The 24513-nt window shown below is 46.2% G+C and overlaps 1 protein-coding gene across 2 annotated transcripts in view; it reads right to left on the reverse strand.

Annotated features, from left to right (window-relative positions):
- The window catches only part of GNAO1 (guanine nucleotide binding protein (G protein), alpha activating activity polypeptide O), a 166821-nt gene that overhangs the window by 86810 nt on the left and 55498 nt on the right, over positions 1 to 24513 (reverse strand). The gene's annotated exons all lie outside the window — the stretch shown is intronic.

A 24513-nucleotide genomic window follows, 5' to 3' on the forward strand; every position in this document is an offset into this window, starting at 1 on the left:
CAGAGGCCACGTGGCACTGCCTGCTAGCCACTCAACATTGTGCTCACTGCTGACAAGGATCCGGGCAGGAGAGAAAACTAGAAGGAGGGGCTCATGCCAAAACCACAAGAATCCTCTTATAAATAAAGTAATCCAGAAAGAGCAAATGAATTTTAAGATTAACATCCCACATTTGTCCTCCCCAATGAACTATGTAAACTCTTCTGTGGTCACATTTTCAGTCCCAGATAGAACACTACTTGTGACATGTTCATGCACCAATATAATAACTGAGACCTCCTTTCTACTATACCATGGCTCCTTCCCATTCCTTCGTTACCTTTATGCAGGAGAAAATGGCTAAAAATTCTTCTTCTTCTTTTTTTTTTTTTTAAAAAAAAAACAACAGTTTTATTGAGATATAATTCATATACCATACACTCTACCCATTTAAAGTATACAATTCAATGGTTTTTAGTATACTCATAAGGTTGGTCAATCATCACCACAATCTAATTTTGGAACATTTCAATCTCCCCAAAAGGAACTTTGTATCCATTAGCAGTTACTCTCCATGCCCTGCCCCTACCCTAAGCAACCACTGATGTACATTTTGTTTCTATAAATTCATCTATTCTGGACAGTTCATATAAATGGAACCATACAACGTATGGTCTTTTGTGACTGGTTTCTTTGACTTAACACAATGTTTTCAAGATTCATTCACACTATAGCATGTATCAGTAGCTCATTCCTTTTTATTACTGAATAGTATTCCACTGTAGGGATGTACCACATTTTATTTATCCAGTCATCAGTTGATGGACAATAATAATTCCTGCTGCAAAATTCCACTTGGTGCTGGTTGGTGGGTCTTCACTCTGAGATTCTCTAAAAAGCAGATCAGAATGATCCTATCAACTTTCTGTCCACTTTTATTATTCCTAAGTCCAGTTTTGTAAAAGTATCTTGAGGGAGTACATAACCAGTGCAGGCCACTGGCACACCATCCCAGAGAGATCTCAAAGGGATCTTTCCTAACTCCCACTGTAAACAACTAGAAAACCAGACAAAATATATGAAATAAGCATTTTCAGACACTGGAGAATAGACAGTGCAGGACTGTGATCCCTGAGAGAAGGGAGACCGAGGAGGGGAGTCCTATGATGGCCTGGGCATCCGCCTTTAGGTGTTTACTAGACCACAGTGCAGGAGGTTACCCAGGCAGAACACAGCCATTTCACTGAGCTGAAGAGAAAAAGTGAGTTCAGGAAAGCTGAGGTAGCTGGAAGGGCAGCGTACCAGAGGCGAGAAAACTGCAAAGAGAGAGCACTTCAGATGCTTCAGACAGCACATAGGGGTCCCCCTGGAGTCTGTGGCTGGATAGGGTGAGATTCCACAGCTGGTCAAGGAACAAAGAAAGAACAACCATCAGGGAGCTTATCAGTTGAACACTTCCCAGATCTCATTCAAGGCTGGGAGATATTCGAGTTCCAAACAGCCATAGTGAAGAGTCCTTGTTGAACGCCTGGGGCACTCAGCAGAGATGCCAGAAGGCTCATGCCATAGCAATAGGGCTGAGCTAGCTCCAGAGTAAAGGCTGCTTTAGACCTGCCCTCATGAAGCTTAAAAACAAAGTTAAAAAAAAAATCAAGCTGATCTACAAGTAACTTAACTACCTGGAGAATAAAGTCAAATAGTCTTTAAATGAGAACAACAAAATCTAGACATTCAACAATACAATATTCATAATATCAGCATCACACACAAAAAAATTCTGAATATGCAAAGAAGCAGGAAAGCATGACCCATAACTAGGAGAAAATACAGTCAACAGAAGCAGACCCAGGAGTGAGAGAGATCATGGAATTCACAATAAGAATTTTAAAACATCTATTTTAAATATTCCTAAGAAATTGAAGGAAATTATGAACATATGAGGAAAGAAATGGAAGATGTAAAAAAGAACAAAAGGAATATCAAATGATGAAAATATAATATCTAAAACAAAAATTTCACTGGATGGGATTAACAGCAGATTAGACATACAGAAGATGAGTGAACTTGAAAACATGGCAATAGAAACTATCTAAATTGAAACAGAGGGAAGAAGCTGAAAAATGTATTATGATGTTTATAACATACATAGAAATTAAACTTCAACAATAGCACAAAGGATGGGAGGGATAAAATGAAAGTATACTCTATACTGTAGAAAGATTCTTATAAGTAAAAAAATGTAGTATTAATATATTATTACTTGAAAGTAAAGTGTAATAAGTCAAGATACACATTGTAAACTCTAGTGTAAATACTAAAAAACAGAAAAGAAAGGCAACTGGTACCTAGATTCTCCTAAGAGAGTGGGGCCCTCTGGGTGACCTGAGTGGTGCAGGCAGGATTTGCTGGTCCCCATGGCATGACATGCTTCCCCAGAAGCCAGTGCATTGAGTTTCTCACGCTTCATTTGGGATCAGCAGACCCTACCACTCTCCTGGGAATGCTCTCTAGACCTTTGGCTGGCTCTGGGACCTCCCTCAACCTATTTCACACCTATTGATATCATTAATCTTCATACACACTTGATCAGGTGGAAAGGGTGGGATTTTATTATAACCATTTGACAGAAGAGGAAACTGAGGCTGAAAGAGAATAAGTAATTGCCCCAATGTCTCCCAGCAGGTAAGAGCCTGGGCCAAGAACAGACACAGGTCTCCAAGCTCACAGTCCTTTCTATCACACCTCAATTCATGGGCTGAAAATACTGCTGGCAGGTCTCAATCTGTTGCCTGGGTTGTCCTAAGATAAAGAAGTTTCATTTGCAGTTTGCAGAAATGTTGCAATTTGGGGGAAATTGCTCAAATCATGATTAGCCCTATAAGTTGTTCAAACTGGCTTATATTAGGTTAAAAATAGGCTTCCTGTTTCAGAGTAGAATTTTATGTCCCCTTCTACTACAATGTAATAAGTACTTTAAGACTAGAAAATTTGGACCATATAGAACAACAAGAAATTTTTTTTTTTTTTTTTTAGACAGAGTCTCACTCTGTCACCCAGGCTGGAGTGTAGTGGTGTGATCTCGGCTCACTGCAAGCTCCGCCTCCTGGGTTCAGGCCATTCTCCTGCCTCAGCCTCCTGAGTAGTTGGGAATACAGGTGCCCGCCACCATGCCCAAATAATTTTTTGTATTTTTAGTAGAGACGGGGTTTCACCAACAAGAAATATTATTCATACTCCCACCACTCAGAAAAACACTGAATTTTTAAATGTTAAGTCTTCCCCCTAGCTTTTTTAAATGCCACATTCCTCTTCTTTTTTTCTTTCTAGCATTGATTTGAGGCAAATATCCTTAAATGTATCAAATAAGACCCTCTTTATTTTCTATTTCCCCACACCATTCTAGAAAGGCAGAGTAGAGCAGTGGTTAGAGGTTGGGCACTGGATAGGATAAGCTGTGTGTCCCTGGTAAACAATTTAATCTCCTGAGCCTTGGTTTCCTCATAAGCAAAGAGTTGTGAGGAATAAATGTAAAGTGCCTATCATATAGTAAGTATAAAACAAATGGTAGCTATTAGTATTTTCTGCTGGATGCAGTGGCTCATGCCTGTAATCCCAGCACTTTTGGAGGCTGAGGCAGGCAGATCACGAGGTCAGGAGTTCGAGACCAGCCTGGCTAATATGGTGAAACCCTGTCTCTACTGAAAAATACAAAAATTAGCCGGGTGTGGTGGTGGGCACCTGTAGTCCCAGCTACTGGGGAGGCTGAGGCAGAAGAATCGCTGCAACCTGGGAGGCGGAGGTAGCAGTGAGCCAAGATCACGCCACTGCACTTCAGCCTGGGCGACAGAGCGAGACTCTGTCTCAACCAAAAAAAAGTAATAGTATTTTCATTCTAAAGTTAAAATCCGGCAAGTATAATTTCTTTCATTTGCAGTATAAAACAAGCAGAATAATTGCAGCTCATGTTTGAGGGTTTACCCTCTGTGCTAAGTGCTTTACATGTGTCATTTCATTTAACCTTCAAAACAATTCCAGGAGATAAATTATCTCCTCCTTACCGACAAGGAAACTGAGGCTCAGGTAGGTTAGGCCACTTATTGACATACAGCTGGTAAATGGCAGATGTTGAAAGGCAGGTCTGCTCCTTCTGCCCTGAGTCCCTATATCCAGGAGAATCCAGAGATTTCACCCACAAAACAAGCACTAGAACTCGCCCTGTTGTATCTGCCCAATTTCTGGCAAGGAAAGGAGGCCTCTGGGTTGGAGTTGGAGATACAGCCCTGGAGAGTTCAGTCTAACGTGACAGCCCAGGTCTGAGTCGTGGAGATGACAAGGCCAGGATTTGGAAATCAGGAGCGAGGCTCCAGGAGGTACCTTAGCAACAGCCAGTGGCATCTCACATTGCAGCAGCCCCAGGTGGGCTGTTCATCTACACAGCTGAGTGATAGAGTGCAGCATCAAGTCCCAGAAACATCATTTGAGTCCCTGGGTCCAACCATGTCTGAAACCCACCCTAAACTTTTGAGTGATATGAGCCAAATAATTCCCTCTCAATTTTGCATAAGCTAATTTGATTTGGGTTTCTGCCACTTAGAACTAACAGAGACATGACTAAAAGGTACATATTTTATACCTTGATAACAATAATAATCAGAGATCATCTCCCAGAAGACTTGTTTACTAATTTTTAATTTTTAAAATTAAAGCACCACATCTCACTTATCTCTGCTCTCTTCTCTTATCTCCTGGCATAGGGTTGAGCTCCAGACAGTGCTCAGATAAAGTGAGACATAACTACATGATTCAGGAGTACACAGATGCCCCAGACCTATCCCTCTCCAAAGCACTCACTAAAGGAGGCAGACGTGTGTGTCCGTGTGTGTGTGTTGTGTGTGTGTGTGTGTGTGTGTGTGTCAGGGTGGGGACCTACTAGATTTCTTATGACTGCAAAGTCAGGACATCAAAGACAGATCAAGCTAGATTCTGCATTGATGCCCACCAAAAACTCAGGGACTCTGAGGGGTGTTCCAGGCCACCAAGCCAGAAGCACCATGAGGAACAGGAGGTCTGAACAGCCAAGGGCTGACTGTGGAGTGTTTGACTTTGGACAGAAACCGCCAGCTGGACTCTGGAAACCTGGCAACGCTGCTGAGAGGAGATCTCACGTGGATATGGGGAGAGACAGAGAGGGTGGCAACCAAGCCCGCCTGTGCGGGTCTGAGCTTTCTGGGAAGAGGCAACCAAGGAGAAACCCTAGTTCTCCCTGCACCTCCATTTCTCTCTCTGCTGCCTTAGGGACCCTGCAGGAGGCCTGGACTTGGGCTCCCTTTGCTTTCTGCTTCCCCCTTGCAGTGCAGGACTGCACTTAGCTGCAGTGAGACTCCCCAGCCACGCTGGCCTTATATGGTCACAGAACCACAGGCTTGGGAGCTGGAAGGGACCTTGGAGGCTCATCTGGCCCAGCAGCCATTCTCCTTCTCTGAATCATAGACTCCTCTGAGAGTGTGACAAATGTACCAACACATACAGTTTCCCCCTCAACTTCTGGAGGTTCACAAACTCAGAGGCCCTAGGCTGCTGGGACACATGGCTTTTCACTCCATCTCCAGCTAGATTAAATGCTCCTTGTCTGCTCCCTTTATCAGTGCTCTGGCCCCTGCCCTGGGACTGGACTGCTGCTCCTCCTCCATCACAATCCCTTTAATGATCTACAGGAAGCGGGGGCTTCTAGAGCCAGACTCTCTAGCTATGAGACTGGGCGCTTCTGTTTCCACATCTGTTCCTGGGAGACAGGCATGGTAACAGAGCTGGTTCCCGGTTGGGATCAAAAGAATGAATCCATGTAGAGTGCCCAGGAGAGTCGGCAGTCAATCAGTGTTAGCTATTATTATTGTTGCCATACTTGGTACAAGGGACAGGGGAGAACATGCAGTCAGTCAGGTGTCCTGCATCTGTCCTCTTGAGGAAGAGGATGGGAAGTGGGTCTATGGGGAGGGAAGGCTGGGAGGACCACTGCTTGCCAGGAGAAGGAGGAGCAGCAGCAGTAGCAGCGGCAGCAGCAGCAGCAAGGCTTAACAAGCCACAGTGGAGAAAAGAAGAAGGGCGGCAGAGGGGGTTTCTCTGGACTAAAGCAGAGAATCTGTTCGTTTACCATTTACCAAATGAACAGGTTGGGAGTGGTTGTGGGATGAGAAGGTGGATTTCCTGATTTTAAGGCTGTCTTAACGTGTCACGAAATGTGTTTCTGAACACTGACGGAGAGCTGTGCTGTGGCTGCCTGGGTTAGCGTCAGGGCCCAGTGCTCCACTCCCATGCCCAGCACCAACGGTTTCCAGCCATCAGGGAGACCTCGGCAGTAATGGGACGTGGCCCCTGGAGCCATCTGCCTCCCCAGTGGAGGTGGGGACGGACCTGCCTGGCCTCACATGACACATTTTTAATCAAACAACTGTCAGATGTCAGTGAGGGAGGAAGCCACATGCCAGGAATTGGGGGCTCCACAGAACCTACGAGACCAGGATCTGGACAGGATGGTAAAGTGAAAATGCTGGTTACAGTGTGTGTGCTGTGCAGCTGTTTTCATAAAACTGTTTGTGGGTGGGGGCAGGAGGTAGGGTGTGGTATGGAGGGAGAAGGAAGGAGAGGGAGATGTTATGTGAGGATGTGTAACAAGATGTATTAATAATCACTTTCGGGTGGTGGCATTCAGTGATTTTTAAAAAATTTTCTTCTTTGTATATTTTATGTTTAAAAATGTGTACCTGTTATATGGAAGAACAACAAGTCATTTCCAATGAGAGAGACAGACACTTCATGTTTAACCTACTAGGGACCATTTTGACCTAGAGAGAATACTTGAGTGAAAGGGGTAGAGTCATTAATCAACACAAATCTCCTGGAGTGACACATCTGGGATCAGCCTGCTGGAAGGTCTCTTCCGACTTCAAAGCCTCTGAGGCCTGGTCCCTGCCTTCCAGAGCCTCTCAATCTAGATGGTAAGATAAGGCTGGTGCCAAGAAATGAAAATTAACAACAAAAAAGTGGCATCTGCCAAGGGCCAGTTGAAGGATACATGTGTTAGATGTGCTGGCTGCCACCTGAAAGCCACTCCCTTCTCATGAAGAGCTCCTTTCCCTGCCTCCTTTGCAGTGAAGACTGGCCAAAGAAATGGTTCTGCTTAGAGCCCACACAGAAATAGTCATTTTCCAGATAAGAAACTGTGATGTGGAGAGGAAGAGATGTGCCTATAGGCACATTTAGTATGTGGCAGAGCAGGGACAAAATCCCCAGAGGCCTTTCCATTGTGCTGCAGGCCTCTTACTTCCCTTGGTGCTCCCCTGGGAGAGGGGAGGTGATGGGTGACACCAGGTGAGAAAAACATCTAATCAAATGCAAAATGGAAAGATGTTTTTACCTTCTGTCTCAAAAGATCCAGTTCCCAATAATTTAGAGGCTTTCCTGTAGGGGTGGGGGACAGGGGTGTATTCTGTAAGCATCTCTATTCATTGATTCCCTAATTGATTTTTCATATATTATTTGCATACCTACTAGGTGCCAGCCACCATATCACAGGCTGGGATAAAAGCGACAGACACAATCCCTGCCCTTGTGGAGCTTGCATTCTAATAGGGAAGAATGATATGGAAGAAGTAATGTCACAAATGTTTCTATAAATCACAATGAGAATAAGGGGAAAATATGACCTGAAGGAGCACCTACAGTACAGGTGCATGGTGGAGGGCAGGACCGGCCTCTCAGGAAACAGCAGTGACCATGGAGCAGGTGCTGGCTGGACAGACAAGGTAGGGCAATCCAGACAAGAGGGCAGCACCAGCGCTTGGAGACAACACTGTGTGGTCCCTTCGCGCCTCCCAGAGCCCCCCGGCCCACAGAGTGCTCAGGGAATGTGTGTGAAATGGATGAAGGCAGCTCACGTGCTGGTCGGTGGGACCGGAAGCCAGAAACCCCAGTCAGTAGGGCTTCCCTGGAGCTGGCACTGGCACAGGTCTGCTGTTCCCTCCTGAAGGAGGTTCCCATTGACTCAAGGAGAAGGTATGAACAGCAAGCTGGATCAATGGGGGAAACGTCATCAACATCGCCTGGTTGAGAGGCACTGGCAGGCACTGGCAGCGTACCTACTTGGAGGTGGGCTCAGCAGAGGGCAGGCACCCCAGGGGGAGGGGGAGAGAGGGCCCCGCCTGGACCCTCCTCCCTCTTCTTCTCCCTGTTGGAGCTCCCACTAACTCTGCTCTTGTATTTCCTTTCCCTGGAATGTGGTCTTGTGGCCAGTGGTGTTGGACCCGCAGGAGGGACCTGGCTTCCTGACTCAGGGGATACCATCAAGAGTGAGGACTAAGCGGAGTGGTCTGCAGTGGTCCGGAGGGCACACGGCCCTAGAGAACACCACTCATTCCTTTGTTTATTCACTCCCTCCATGAATATGCATATACTGAGCACCTGTTAAGAGTGGGGCACACCCTGAGTCTCCTATTCACTGACAGTCAGGCTGTGGGCAAGTTCTCAGCCTCCCTGAGTCTAGGTCTCTCCCCTGCAAAAGGGGGACAACGATTTTGCCCTTCACAGGGTCACTGGCGGTATTAATGTATGGGGAAAGCCTGGCTCTCAGTGGGGCCCAACACCTGTCAGCTGCTAATATTATTTAAAAGTCTCAGGCAATTCAGTGCCAAAGCAGGGCTAGACCACTAGTCTTGTTTCCCAAGCCACGGGCCCTCCTTCCACCTGGTGCAGCAGTGCCTTGACTCAACTGAATGGGGTGTGGTGGGGCCAGACAGTATCCATGTTTTGAATGACAGGCTCAGAGGGACCACTGGTTGGGCAGAGGTAAGGTGTGTATGTTTTGCAAAGCAATTATTCTGGGCCTTAATTTCTGATTTCCCAGAATTCCAGGAGCACAGAGGCCCCTGATGGGAGGTCAGAAGCTCTGCTCTTTTCCAGGCATAAAGGCTGCTTCCTTGACTGGCAGAGCTCAGCCATCCCTGAGATTACGGCCTCCTTCAACCCCTCACTGACGGCATCCTCCTCTTCTCATCCAACAGAACTGACTGCTATGTACCACGTGCAGTTCACACAACACCCAGAAGACTGGCGAACAGGACAGACAGAGGACCTGCCTTCAAAGGACTCAATAGGGGAAGACATAAAGAAGTAAACAAATTATTACAGAGTAATAAACACAAAACTAGTAGTTAGTGGGGGAGGGTAGAGTTAAGAGCCATGAGGTGGCATGAAGCTGAGGCCTCAGTGATGAGGAGTGGGCCTTGCATATTGGTGAGGAAGAACACGCCAGGCAGAGAGCAGCAAGTGCAAAGGCCCCGGGGCACCTTTAGTGTTCTAATGGCGAGGAGCCAGCAGGACTTGAATCTAGTGAGTGACAGGGAAACGGGGGGATGAGGCCAGAGGAGCGGCAGGGACCAGTACTATGGCAAATGTACTACTTAAAATTTTTTCTCAGCTATACACTAAAACAAACGCTCACCTGTTTAAAAAAAAAACACATTCGTCTCCAAACCATCTTGCCTCCCACCAGTGGTTCTGCTCTAATTGTGGATCATTTTTAAATGGCAGCTTTCCCTCCTCTTTCCCTGACTTCTCCAGCCCTGACTGAAAGGCCTGTTCTTGGAACACTTATAGATTACAGCCCACACAGCTAAGCAAAAAAAGAAGAAAAAAATATCAGCCATCATCCCACCAGCTGGAGGGAACCACCGTCCACATGTTGGGGTATATTTCAGTCCTTTTACCTGGGAGTTCGCACAAGTATTATTTTCGCTGAAATGGAATCACACTGTACATGCTTTTTTCTACACTGAACTGGATGCTCATTTTAACAACTGTTTATGAAGTGCTTTCTTCATTCCAGGCACTGGGTACAGGGCAGTGAGCCCGACCTGCATGGCCAAGCCTGCCTTCTGGAGCTGCTATCTAGCCCAGGAGCTGTGGGCATGCAGAAGAGGGGCACGAGGCTCCATCCAGCGTGGCCAGGGATGACTTCAGGGAGAAGTCATTGATGTGGCTCCATGTCACCCTGGGGTTCTATTAGCTGCTTAGTCTTATCATCTGAATGGACCATGAGCTATTCAACCAAACCCCTCATGGTGGACATTTGGGCTGCTCACGAATGAGAGCTCTTTCCAGCTTCAGATCCAGCTGCTGGGGCTGGGGGGCTTGTCTGACCATGAGGGTGCTTCTCCCAAGGGAGGCAGAAAACCACAAAACCTAGATGGGACAAGACAGAGGCTGGGTGACACCTGGGCCTTACAGAGTGAGGATGAATAACATGAGCACAAATGGATCTCTTGGCTATTTGGAAAGAAGAGAAGAAAGACCCAGCTAAAAATCCAGCTGTTTAATTGTGGGGTGAAGCTGTATGGTATATGAACATTTATTTAAAAAATAATTAGAACCCCTTTAGTAATTAATTAGTAATTATTAATATTATATTAGTATACTATACTATATACTATATTAATACTATATGCTATACTATAAAAATATATTAATTAGTAATTAATACTATATTAAAATGCTATATTTAATACTATATTTTTAATACTACATTAAAACTTGATATTCTAATATCAGAATAATATAGAATAAAAGGGTATTCTAAAGAGTTCTAAAATAATAGTAACAGGCAAATCAGTCTCCCAGAGGAATGACTGGTACAAAACAAGGATGTCCTGTTGACAATGACTTGCAGAAATCTATTATAAAGATGCCATTTTTAATAAGGGGTAGCTCTGGCCAGAAGCAAAGATGTCAGCTGCCAATTATCACCAGACAGAGCCAGGGGCAAGGCCAGGACTTGTGATTCCAGTGCAGAGCCTCTGCTGTGATTATCTGAAAAACAACATGGACCCTGCCCTTTCCCTTGATCACAGCGCTGGGGTGGGTGGAGGTGGGTGCTGTATAGGCCAGCTCTCAGTCCACAGCAGCGTAATGCTCAGAGAACTGCCTGCTAGAGCTCTGTTCCTTCTCCTCTTCCAGGCAGCATTGCTGGTCTGGGGCCCCTGGCTGTAGATTAGAGATACTATGCCTTGGACTTTGGAGATACAAGACTCAGGTTATTATGCAGATTGGCCATCAACATTGCAAACCAGGTGATGAGGGCAGAAGAATCCTTCTAGGCCAGCATCACTGGCCCTGGCCTGGGGCTTCCCCTTGGTGGTGGAGTAAATCCTTCAATGAAGCTCTGTCGGCCTCCTCTTGGGAAGACCTCAGGCCTCCCGATCCACCCTCAGATTCCAGCCACCACCTTTTTCATGCCTGTGTGTTTGGGAAATACTGCCACTAACTGTGGCAGCTTCCACCCCAATTTCATCACTCAGGAGACCTGGGGTCTAAGTCTTAGCTCTGCTCAACACCTGGCATAAGCTTGGACAAGCCACTGTGACTCTGGACTCATTTTCTATATGTATTGCCCAGCCTCTTGGACAGGTCAGGTGTTGGCTTTGGGGCTGGGTTGCATCAACTTCCTGTGGTTGCCCCGTTTCTCAGGTTGACCGAGGGCCATGGTCATATTTATATCTATGTCTACGTCTATGTCTTTGTCAAATGCATCCTTTCTGGGATACAACAGCTCACAAAACATAGTGACTCATGGGGGCAAACAATCAAAGGGTTCTTGTTGGACAAAAGATTGAGGAGCTCTGAAATAGAGACCTGCATACCTCACTGCATTCAGGGCTCTGCTCGAATGTCACCTCCTCAGTCCAGTCTAAGGCCCCTTCCCTCCATTATTCCATGCCTTTATTCTTCCTTATTTTCCTTCATCACATGTATCACCACCTGGTATGTATATTTTTATTTGTATACTGTCTGTTTCCCCACATGTCGATGTGAGCTCCATAAGGGCTGAGTTCACAGACTGTAGTGCCCAGAGCAGGGCTTGGTACTTGGCGAATGATCAATCAATGTTGGTTGAATGGCTGAATGAAACAGGTGATTGCTTGGGACCTCTTTGGCTCTAAAATGAGGGCTCCACATATAACTCCTTTCTGTGAAGGTGGGTAGCCTGTAAACGGTGGCCCCGGATGGACATATCTCTCCCCACCATCCCCCACTCATAGCCCTGGCTGCCAATCCCATCTTCACCTTGCAGACTGAACAGTCTTACCCCCTTGGGCCCGGAGTCTGTGGCCCTTTCCCAGTGATTGTAACTAGACTCACTCCCTCACTCACTGGCACAGGTTCCCCTCCTTCAACCCTGACATCTTGGTTCTCACAGGGTTCTAAGGGTCAGGACACACAGCTGCCTTATGCTGTCCTCTGTAGGCTTACTTCTGGGAAAATCCAAAACTGTTCTTTGAAACCAAATGGTTAAATTCACTGGTTATGTTGCAGAGACATGACAGAGAGCTTTATGGCTTCTGAGTCCTCTTCATAATGCCTTATGTGCAGACATGAGCTTTCATTAAACACAGTAAAAGAGGCACGAGTGAGGCAAATTGGTTCAATGTCAATTTTACTGCCTAGATCTAAGTAACATTTCTGGTCTCCCATCTGCCTGATAAAGGCAGCTGCTTGATCTCCCTTTCGTATTCTGCTGATATAATGAAGTGAGGTATTCCTATTAGTACATTATGTTTAGTATATGAACAATACTGTACATTGGGAGCAGACTGCATAGCTTTTTAATTATATTTTGTGGAGAATGCACAAGTACGGCTGCAGAGCTTTGCTCATCTTGTTCAGTCTTTGGGGAAAAAAAAAACTTCCTGCCTTCCTGTCGACGGTATGTTTGTTCATTATTTATGTTCCTGCTCATTAGCGCCTGGATGTGTTCTCATGAACCACAGGAAAGAGAAAAGACCATGAAAGCTGCTGTCTTTTGGCTGGCAGCTCACAGACAAGGCTTTTACAAACCCAGGTTACCTAAGACATCGCCCTTTCTGGCACCAGGGAAGTCCAAAAGGCTCTGTCATCCAAGCAGACCAGGTGGGGTTCTGACAGCCTGTGGGAGGGCTCCTATCTGGGTTCCTCCTGGCTCCCTCGTGACTTGCTGTGGGGCGCGGTGGTGACTCACTGCAGAATATGCCTGAGGGAGCCTGAGCTCTGCAAATGGCAAATGAGGGCTGTAGTGGGCATCTGCTGGCTTTGCCTGTGCAACTCCTCCCTTCCTTGAGAGATAGGAGCTCAACTTTCCTTGGGGGAACCATCCTTTCTCACACTTTAAGGATTCTCCCCACTCCTAGCCTAAGTCCCGGGGCTGAGCGAGTTACCGATCCACACCTGTCAGTTAGTATCACACACATGTGGATCCAGCCATGTCTGAAGCTACTGTACTCCTAGGCTAGTCAGTGACATGAGACAATATGTTTCAGTCACTCTAGGGCAAGTTTCTGTTCTTAGCAGTCAGGAGTCTTGACTGCATTGAAGCTACATAGCCCTTGGATGTTTGTTCGGAAAGATGGCAGCAGGGCATCGGATGGTCACACAGACTTGCTGATCTGAAAGGGGTTGCCTGGTTACTGTACAGGTTCTGAGGGCTCTGAGGATTACACCACCATAGGACAGCATCTGCCCCCCACCCCACTTTGCAAGCGGCTGAGCCAAGCAAGCCATACCAGAGGTCATTTTCTCTTATGGGCATTTTGGGGATCAGCTGATCCCAAAGCACTGTCCACTCCTCCCCCGACTCCACCTAACCCCAAAACATGGGGAATTTCACTCCCTTGTGTCTCTTCTACATTACAGACCTAGCCAGCCTGGAAAATGCTTTTCATAGGCTCTTGGTTTTCCCTTTCCTGTTCTTTTTAAATGAGGACTTGTGTTTCTTCTCCTTGCCATGTGATGCGGAAGAGAAGGACACCAATACACCACCAGCAACATGAAGAGACAAAGGGGCACGGACAGAATCCCTCATTCTCCAGTGCGGGCTGCTTGGCACACGTTTTTGAGATTTGCCACAGAGCCTCCTAAGCGTTGCCCCACATGGTGGACCATTTTAGGTGAGTGTTCTGAAACAGACAAAATACACCTTTCGCAGCTCCCTGCCTAAAAGAGTTTAAGGCAAAAGGTACAGATCACCCCAGATGAGGGCTCCTCAGGGAAATCATGATTTCTAATGTCCTCTGGGAGGACTGCTTATGGTAAAGTCTGCCAAAAGCAAGTCTGAATGCACATTCCTCTCCAGGGTAACTCATGTCTCCTCAAATGAAACGGCAGTGGTCAGTTGCCATGCCAACTTTTGCTGGACAAAGAGGGCCATGTCTGCATTGGGTCAGGTCCCTGAACATCTCTGACTGCATGGATGTGAGCCACGTTCTTCTGGTTCCCTCTGCACCACCCCTTTGTTGGGCCTTTGAACAAGAGTAGGGGAGAATTCCAGGTGACAGTATGTCTTGCCAGAGAAATACATTTACAGAGAGACACAGCAAAACCCAGCCCAGCCAGTCTTCCTTTCCTGGAGGTAGATATGGCCCAGAAAGGATGCCACTCTCTGTGTGGTGGACTTAAATAGCCCTGCCGCGGCTCCCAGGTTTCCCACCCCAGGCCTTCTCAAGCATATGGAAGTTCCTCATTAATAACCATGATAGTGTGGTCATGCCCCCAAAAAAAGAGTCCACAAAGATCACTTTGTGGGCTTCCACATCGATCCCCTCTCTAGGGATGTTTGGGTGGGGTAGTGTGTTCTGACTGCCAAAGCCAAAGCACGCACTTGGCTGTAGGGGTGGCAGACCCTGTGGTGAGCCCAGCTGTGCTCTCTCAGAGTCGGGCTCAGTAGAGGCTCTGCTGCACTCTGAGAGGCCAGCAGGAGGGCAGGTGTGCTCAGCCTTCATCATGGTATCTGGGCCTCTCTGAGAGAAAGGCCTGCTTCTGGCCCAGCAGCCGGCAGCTGAGGAATTTTCAGTGTGAATCAAGCCCAAAATTGATGCATGTAGAAGACAAGCAGGCTAAGGAGCACAGGCCCCTCAAGCTACCATCCTGAGACTCTGTCCACTCTCTCAGACTCTCATCTGGATTTCAGGTGGACCAGATGAGACAAAACAGAAAAAAGCCTACAGCCCACACTGCCTATTGTCACTTAGCCACACTACAGTAGCGAGAGCTGGGCCTGGGGGAATAGAGTAGCAGCAATGTCTGTTGAACCCCTTCAGGTACAGGCACCGTGCTAAGGGCTTCACGGACACTGCCACACTGAATCCTCCCAACAACCCCCGCCTCCTGGCATCAGCCTTAGTCAAAGCTATGCAAGTGTTAGTGCTAGCTCCACTTTGAAGATGAGGACACTGGTTAATAAGAAAGATAATGAGCTTTCCCAAGGTTATATGGTTAGCAAACATGGGTGTTCTCAAGAGCTCTCCACTTTATGGACGGCCCTCAGACTAAATACCCAGGGAATACTGATGACTTCAAGCACATTCAGAGGAAGCAGACCAGGCTGGTAAGAGTCAAGACTTCTGATCAACTGAGAAAAAGGGGAAAGGCATTAAACAATGTTCACATTAAGAGGGGGTCCCAACAATCAGAAGATTTCTGTTGTCACACTGGCCCTGAGTCATAAACTCTTACCCCTCTTCAATGCCTTTCCAGTTTTCTAGCTTAATCCTTATCACATGAACCCCCTGCCCTGCCCCTTCTGCGGACCACTCCCAGCACTGTCTGCTCAGCCCTGGCCAGTGCCAGACGCATGGCTACTGAAGGGGTGAACAACGGATGCATGGATGAAGACCGTCTAGGGAGAGCTCTGACACTGTTGGGATCACCATCATAGTCACATCTGCTTATTATCACTATGGCCAGCAATGCTGAGACAACTGTCCCAAGACACTTCTGTATCCACTGAGCTTCAAGCTCCAACACGCATGTGGATCAGGACGGTATGGAACAGGGGCAGTTGGAAACCAGGAAGGATGGTGAGAAGGGGGAGGGAATACACACAATTTCCAGCATTAGATGTGGCACAAATAGGGCTCCCAAGAACGGAATTCAGTTCAGTAGACATTTACCCAACACCTCCTGAGTGCAAGGCCTGGCATTTGCCTCTTTGACTGACGCAGATCACATTCCCTGACAAGGAGGCGGCATTCACGTAGCATGTGTGGCTGAAGATGCATTTGGTCCTATTTCAGGTGTGTTGCTCCCATTCTTGAGGGGCTTCCTAAAGTAGTGCTACCCACGCTCTCTGAAACCAGGCTTTCTTCCTGCACTTGCTCCTGCACGTCCCCAGCTCCAACATGGACTTGCTGACGCCCCCTGATCACAAAATATCCCTAAGGCTCTTCAGCTGGTCATGTAAGAATGTATATGCCATCTAAAGCCAGGTGTATGTGTGCCTGGCAGCACTTTCCATAAAGAACAAAGGGCTGTGTACAGGAGTAGCCTTGACTGGGACATCCGTGTCAAAATGAGAAGCACTAACAATGGGGCTCTTGAGGCCAGAAATGCACAGGGCTTCCCTGTCTAACTTCAGACTGAAAGTTCTCCTGCCTACTCTCACCCAAGTGCTATTGCCTGCCCCAATCCCCTGTCTCTCCCAGAGGAGCTGCAGGAAACTCTCCCCTGCCTTCTCAGCACCTTTCAATCCTGGGAAGGGGCCGCCCAGAGGCTGCAAGTCTGTCCAGACCAATGTGTGGGAGAGCAGCTAGGCCTGCCTCTGACATCAGCCCACAGGGAAGCTGCTGGGGAACAGGGCTCTCCCTGAATGGCAAGTTCCAGGACTCCAGGAATATATTCGCCATGATCAAGCCCTGTTACCCCACACTACGACAGAACATAGGCAAGGGGTTTTCTGCTCTGGGCGGTGTGCCACTACCCATAACTGTCGAGTGCCCAACACTCCGTTTCAGGTTTTCCAAGCATTTCACTGTTACTGAACAGTAACAACAGTTCCTCTTGACAAAACACCAACTTTGTGCTGGACATTTATGTATATTTTCTCATTAAGTCCTCACGATAGGAATGAATAACACAGTTATCCTCATTTTACATATAAGGAGACTTAGGGAGGTTAACTGGCTACTTGGCCAACATCTCAGAGCCAGTAAGCAGCAGACTTGGGAGCTAAAGCAGAACCCCGCTCGTAATCTCCACCTCAACAAGCCTGGTAGTGGTTCTGTTTCACAGTAATGGTGGGAAGTATATGAATCAGAGTGATTGGCTGGCCCGCAGTCACGTAGCAGAGGTCTCAAACTGGCCATCTGCAGCCTGGATTTGGGCCAGGGAGATGTATTTTGTTTGGCCTGCCGTAATTTTGAGTTTTTCTTTTCTTTTTATTTTTTTTTCCTTTAAGCAAACGTTTATAAATCAGAAGAATTTTCACAAAAGGATACTGATTTCTAGTTCTCCTGAAGAATGTGACATGCTGGCCTGTCTCCTTAGGTGAGACCTGAGTTTGGCTGCCTGCTGTGGGCTAGGCTGGTGCTCTCCAGTGATCCACACGCCCCACCAGGCCAGAGCCCTCAGTCTACCAGCCTGCTGGCCCTGTCGGCATTGGGACTCCTTCACCAAGGCAGTTAATGGCATCAACCTCACATTTCAGGTAGAATAAATGTTTCCAGCATGTTGGTAAGAAGGAAAAGTGCTAAACCAATGGAATATTTTTTTTTTCATCCTAATAAATACAGTCAGTAGCCAGAAATTTGACAGGTCCAATGAATCGTTAGTGTGAACCATGTTCAAACTTGTGAAAATGGTTCAGCTTGCTTCCACCTTTTTATGAAGCCTCACTGGAGGATACCACACCCCCTCCAAGGACCCAACAAGATGCACAGCCAGAAGGCTCTACACAGCTGGAAGCTTGGCCACGGTCCATGTTTGCACTTAAGTGCTGCTTGGTCAGACACATGGAACACTAATGACAATCACGTGGCCTCGGCTGCTGAGAAGTGGCCCAGAGTGATGGGAAACAAACCTCCTGAGCTAGCCGATGCAAAGACATTTAGCCAACAAGTGAGAAAGGCACTTTCTGCATTGGTTGGCAATGGCGAAGGAATCCAATATCTAAACACTGGAGTGCTCCGAGGCTAAGACCATGGATTGCTGACTCAACATCTCCATTTAAATATGCACTAGGCAGGGCAGAATAAATGGGTTCCTAACTGAACTACTAATTTTCCCCCCTAAACTCAGTCCCCTTTCAGCCTTCCCCACCACAGAAAATACCGTTGCCTACTGAAGACTGGGCATGACACCTGCTCTGTTTTATTAAAAGGGAATTTAATGAGTGCTAAAGACGTGATGTGTCAAAAGCATAGTAATGCCAAACTCGAGACTATTCGCCATAATTAGAAGAACTAAAAGAGAACTGAACAAACAACTTTCCCACCAAGAGATTCAACGTTCTCAAACACTGCCCCTGCACCACTGCAACTCATCTTGGGCCATTGGCAGTGTGCATCCTATAATTTGAGGCACTCTGGAGTACATGATTCTGGAAGCTAGTCCAGTGTCTAATCAGATTCAACTAGACAAAGATTAATGGGGGGTGTTAGTAGCCCCTGAGTGCAGCCACAGGGATAGCCTGTCCAGAAAAAAAGACACACACACACACACACACACACACACACACAGAGAGAGACAGAAAGAGAGAGAGAAAATGAGATAGAGAGACAGAGAGAGAGAGAGACTGACTTCCAGTCTCAGAGAGAGAGAGAGAGACTGACTTCCAGTCTCAGAGAGAGAGAGAGAGACTGACTTCCAGTCTCAGCTGATCCATCAGCAACTGAGAAAAGGCAACAAATTCTGAGAACATGGCAACCTGAAAGAGATTATCATCTCTAATCTATCCGTCCAATCCTAAATTACAGAACTGCTGAGGCCTTTGGGCAGATGGGAGTACATGTGGGAAACAAGGTTGAAGAACTGGTGTGGGGATCTCCCTTACTTGAAGACCAGCTTCAGAGAGCTTTGGAGAAAGGATCGAAAGCCATGGATGCTGGAAAGAACTTGGCCAAGGAAGACCTGTAGATCCCCAGTGTGTGCGTGTATGTGGGTGGAATTTGGGATGTAACAGAGGGGAGGTAGAAACTGGCTTTGCCTGACTGACTCAGGTCAGACCAAGAAGTGGCTGAACCAGTGGGCTGCAACCCCCTGCCCTGCAGCTAAAGGGGAAGGGGAAGTAAGGCAGACAGATGTCTCAGTAGTAGACTGGTGGCTTACCCACCTCAACACCACTGGCTCCAAGAGTAAGGACAGCTCTACTCCCACCAGCTGTGGACTGTTGCCACTCTGGGCTCCATAATGAGAGGTACAAAGAACAAAGAACTCTCACAACATGCTTCAAAGTCCTGGTAGAAGAAGATCTGTCAGAACAGTGCACAAGCCCAGTGAAGTACAGCTGCTCCAAGAGACAAATGAAAACTCAAGCAGAACATTACATGAGCCCTAGAGCAATTCAGGGCAGACTTAAAAGATTTCTCACATATTAAAACAATGTCTTCCCAACTATCGCAGGTGAGTCCCTATTGAGATGTGAATTACTGGTCTGGAAGACAAAATGGAAAACCTATCTCCAAATACAGAGCAAAAATATAAAGAGATATAACTTATAAGGGAAAAGGTAACATACATGGAGGACGGATCCAGGGGGATCTAACTTAAAAATATCGGGAGTTCTAGAAGAAGAAAAAGGAACTGAGAGAGGACAGCCAATAATTAAATAACAAATAGAAGATAATCGCCCTGAACAGAAAAAAAGAACTGAATCTACAGATTGAAAAGGCTCACACAGTTTCAGGAAGGATGACAAGAAAAGACATACACATAGGTTACCCTGGTACAATTGCTAAACTTCAAGATGAACACAAAATCTTAAAAGCTTCCAAACAGAAAGAAAATATTGCCTATAAGGAAAAAAGAGTAAGACTGAACTTCTCATCTGAAACACTACAAGCTGAAAGAGAGTAGAATACCATGTACACACTACTCAGAAAAGATAATCAAAGACCTCAAATAGTTTGCCCATCATGTTTTAGAGCAAACATGCAAGAATTCATAGTTTATCACCCATACATCTCATCTATGGAAAATACTTAAAGCAACAACAAATGCGCCAGAACATTTTTCCTTGACCTGGGGAAAATGAACTGGTCAGGAAACCCTGAGGAGTAAGGAAGATTGCCACGCACCTGCCCCGCCCTTTTCTCCTAAATCTAAATGGAGAATGGTAGATGCTCTGGGAATGGAACTGCTAAAGAAGGACTCTGAAAATAGAAGGGACATACTACAAGGGAAATTCCACCAACAGCTCAAAGCTAAAAATATTAAATGTTCCTAACAGAATCAAGGAGTTGAAGAGGATGGGAGCAGAAGTGTTCCAAGGTCTCATCTTAAGTAGGGACAGGGAAACAATTTTAACATCTCATACCACTGAAGCAGGGAAGAGCAGGGAGAGAATGGAACATCTTGGAGGGATAAAACAGTTATTTCATGTTATCTTGTTTTCAAATAACATGAGAGCAATATGTGTTTAATTATGAATTAAGGGAAAAATAATGTAACCTTTAATGAAAGGGAAAAGTAGAGAACTTTCTAATTAATATGGGGAAAAGATGAAATTTGAAGCAACTACATTAAACCAGCACAAGAAAGGGAAACAAAATATTGATGGAAAGAAATTATAAACAGACTGTAAGATGGAAGAAATAAAATCCAGTACATCAGTCAACAGATTACTCATTAAAAACAGAAGATGCCAGACTCGGTTAAGAAATTAAAACAAAAACCAAGCTCCACGTGCATGCCGTTTATAAGAAAACGGATTAAAATAAAGGTATACAGAAACGTTGAAAATAAATGCATAGGCAACCAGATACTAGGCAAATGCAAACAAAAGGAGGGCAGGAGTGTCAAAATTAATTAGACAAGGGGGAATTTTAGTTAAAAAAATGCTGCAGAGGATAAAGATGTTTGTAATGATAAAAGGAACACTTATTTTATGAAGACATTAATGACCATCAGAAACTTTAATGCATTAAACACAGAAGCTAAATATATGAAGCACACATTATTAGAAATGGAACAAATAAAATTTTAGTGTGAAATTTCAAAGATGTCTATTTCAAAAATGGACATGTCTTATAGGCAAAAATAAGATAAAAGAGAAAATAAATATAATTTGAATTACTAGAAATATGCGGCCCTACATTCCTTGAATCTGGAATAGATCATTTGTTGGGACCTGGATCACTTACAAAACTTGATCACAGAGATAAACTTAACAAATTTTATAAGATACGTTTTTTATTTTTTTAATTAAACAAAATTTTATCTTCCCCAAACAAATAAACAATGTGTGTGTGTTTAATAAAAAAAAAATTATGGAAGGGCATAAAACCAGATTTGAAGAAAAGGCATATGTTCTTAAATGGGAACATTTAACATTATAAAAAATGCCCCCTGTGTACACTGGAACTTAATACAACTTTTAATTAGAATTTCAACAATTTTTTTGTTTGTTTTTTAATTAGAAGCTCAATCCCAAGAAGGGTTGGCATTTCCCTGCTACCCCAGGCTGGGGAGAAGGCAGGGCCCAGGTCTGGCCCCTTCATCCCACGAGCCGCCACATGTCCCCAACTCTGCTTCCACGCGATGGCAAAGTGCATGGCCCATTGGGTCAGATCCTGGCTATCCATGTATGTGCACACCTCCCATGGGGACTGAACTGGAAAGGGACCCAGTAAGTAACAGGGCTCAGCATGGAGGCCGAACAGTGGCCCAGGGAGCTGCCTGCTTTCACCTACCAACACCAAACAGATGAAGAGTGATCAACACCCGCCCCACTGGGCTGTAAAGAATATTTTCATCTTTCACTCAAACACACCTCTGGCTTGCTTTAAAAGCTTCTCATCAGGCAACTCTGCATTGTATTACAGTTAATCACACTTGCCCAATTAAGGAGAAAGGATAAAGATTCTCTTCTCCCATCTTCCAGAAGTGTGGAAAGGATGGGACCTGCTCAAGGTCACAGGCCAGCAAGCAGCCGGGCTGGGGCTCCAACCCAGGTCTTCTGACTCCACATCCCAGCTTCCTCCCTGCCAATCTTCGTGATAAGACAAAGTGGCAGGAGGAGTTGGTCAGTCACACGCTGCTGTGGGTGAGATGGAGGAACGAGGCGGATGAAGGATCCTGGCACCAGATCCAGGCGGCCCTGGGGAGTCTTTTAGGGAGAGCTGGCTGGAACCTGGGCCAGGCAAAAGGGGGCCCAGGAGCAGGAGGGGCTGTTCTCTGCTCAAATGCTTGGCTCCAGACATGGCTGCTGCTGCCGCTGCTGCTATCTAGTCAGACACTCAGAGGTTAGCTGAGGGCAGCTCCCTAGCAGAACTCCTGGCAGAAGGCAAGCAATGTGAGTGCATCAGCCCAAAGTCTCACTGCAGCCTCAGAATCTGGCTCCAGCACCGACGGCACCTCCTCAGGGTGACTTGCACTCCCCCTGCCAGGAGGCCCTGTGAGCTGTTGGGGTTGGTCAGGGGGGGGACAGGCCAATGCACGCAAGGGCAGCAGGGCACGTCTGCCCTGAGGACAGGGCCCACTCCACTGCCCACAAGAAGGAACAGCTGGATGGGGCTGGGGCCAGGAGGAAGGATGGGAGAAGGGTCTACTTGAGCATTCCTGATGAAGGGATGCGGATGAGCTGTGATGAGAAGTTCTTCCTACGTTAGCCTCACTATGTGAACATAGAAAGCAAATACCCTGTGCCAGATATTGTGCTGGGTGGTTTGTGTGCACCTCCCCATTTCATCCTCACAACTCTCCAAGAAAGGTACTATTAGAAGATTCCTCAGAGGAGGAAATGGAGGCCAAGAGAGATCAGCTCACTTGCTTAAGGTCACTCAGGTGGTGAGTGGCAGAACTGAGTTTCTGTGTTACTTGGAAGCTTGTGCTCTGAGTAAGGCGTTAGAGTGCCCACTTCATCTGAACTGCTCTCCTTGCGACCCAGTGCCCGACTAAAGTTGGCCCAGGAAGCAGAGCACTCACTGCTTTCCCTAACCTTGTCTGAGGGTACTGCCCAGCAGCCTGGCATCTAGGGGGCCAGCCTTGAGGACTTGGAGTCAGAAGACTTGGGTTCACAGGGGCCGTCCCACCTTGTACTGCAATTGGCTGTGCCATCCAGAGACTAATAACCAAAGGGGACACAGTATAGTATTTGTAGTTTACCATGCACCTGCAAATATGTTCTCAATGAGTCGTAAACACACATTTTGGCCTGATCAGCTCATTTGATACAGAATTCCCTCTACCCTCCTTTATGTGGCCCTACTTTGAGGGCGGGAGGATGATTTATTATATTTCTTATAATTTCTGCTTATAGGTCCTTCTGGAGGTAACAAGTCTAATTTTTTGCCCATGCACCAGGGCCTCAGAGGATTGGTGCCTCTGGCTGGAGGCCTCCGGTTCTGTCTGGGCCCCAGAAAAGGTCCTTACAAATGCCAGGAAATCTAACAGGGGTGCTTTAGAGTTCACTCTGGAGCCAGCTCTTGATCAAGGAAGATGGTAGCCTCACTGACTGGTGCTGGAGTGCAGAGTGAGAGGGAGACAGGCAGGCCCTCTCACCAGGTACCAAAATTATACCTGTGGGGAAAAGCTAAGTGGACAAACCTTCCAAGCAGGTTAACTTCTGTCATGGGATCTGCAGAACTATTAGTGGGCAATGGTTTAAGCACAGGCAAGGAAACGAAGGTGAGGCTGGAGAGTAAGGAAACAAAGCTATAGGCAAGCTCTTCTTTATAAAGGAGGCTGTTAGGAAACTCCAATGTGCACTTGACCACCTGGGGTTCTATATTACAATCCTTTTTCCCAGGACCCATTTCAGCAGAATGGGAAAATATTTGCTATTTTGTAAAAGTTAATTAACTGTTATTAAAGCATGCCCTTGAGCTTAATGATGTTCTTTATTTTACCATTTACATATTGCACTCCTTGAGCTGACTCTTCAACTTGATTTCACTTACAGAAGTGAACTTGATTTCACTTGTAGAAGTTTTAAGAACTTCTCGCCTCGAATATGCAGGCAGACACATTGTAAGTCATAAGCGCAATGGGCAATTTCACTGGAAGGTAGGCAAGAGGACTGGACGAGAGGTTACAAGTTCCAGGTTCAAAGGCCAGACTTGCCAATTTCGATCTAGATGATCCTGGACAAATAACTGCATTTCTCTAACCCTCAGTCTCCTCATCTATAAATAGGATAATTGCCACCCAGCCTCCTTTATAAGGGTGTTACTAGGATTAAGTGGGATGCCTATGATAGCCTGTTGTAGACTGTAAAACACATAAAGTGATGCTAAAGTGAAAAATGTGAGATCTTTCTTAGACTCGGGGGTTAAATCATAGATTGGACATTTATGGCTTGGGGTCACCTTGTATTCATTCTTTCACCTATTTGCCAACATCAAGTGTTTGAAGAGCCACTTCTCCCCAACTCTTGGCCAATGTCATTAAGGCGGGGACTAAGTCAACATATTCCATTCCCTAAAACCACAATGGTTGGTTCAGGGATGGGAACGTAAGTCAATCAGAATCAGTGAGAAGCATTCAGACTCTTCCTGGGATATCCAGTAAAGAAACTCACAC

The sequence above is a fragment of the Colobus angolensis genome, unplaced genomic scaffold (assembly GCF_000951035.1).
Source record: "Colobus angolensis palliatus isolate OR3802 unplaced genomic scaffold, Cang.pa_1.0 Scaffold531, whole genome shotgun sequence".
NCBI classification, from domain to species: Eukaryota; Metazoa; Chordata; class Mammalia; order Primates; family Cercopithecidae; genus Colobus; species Colobus angolensis.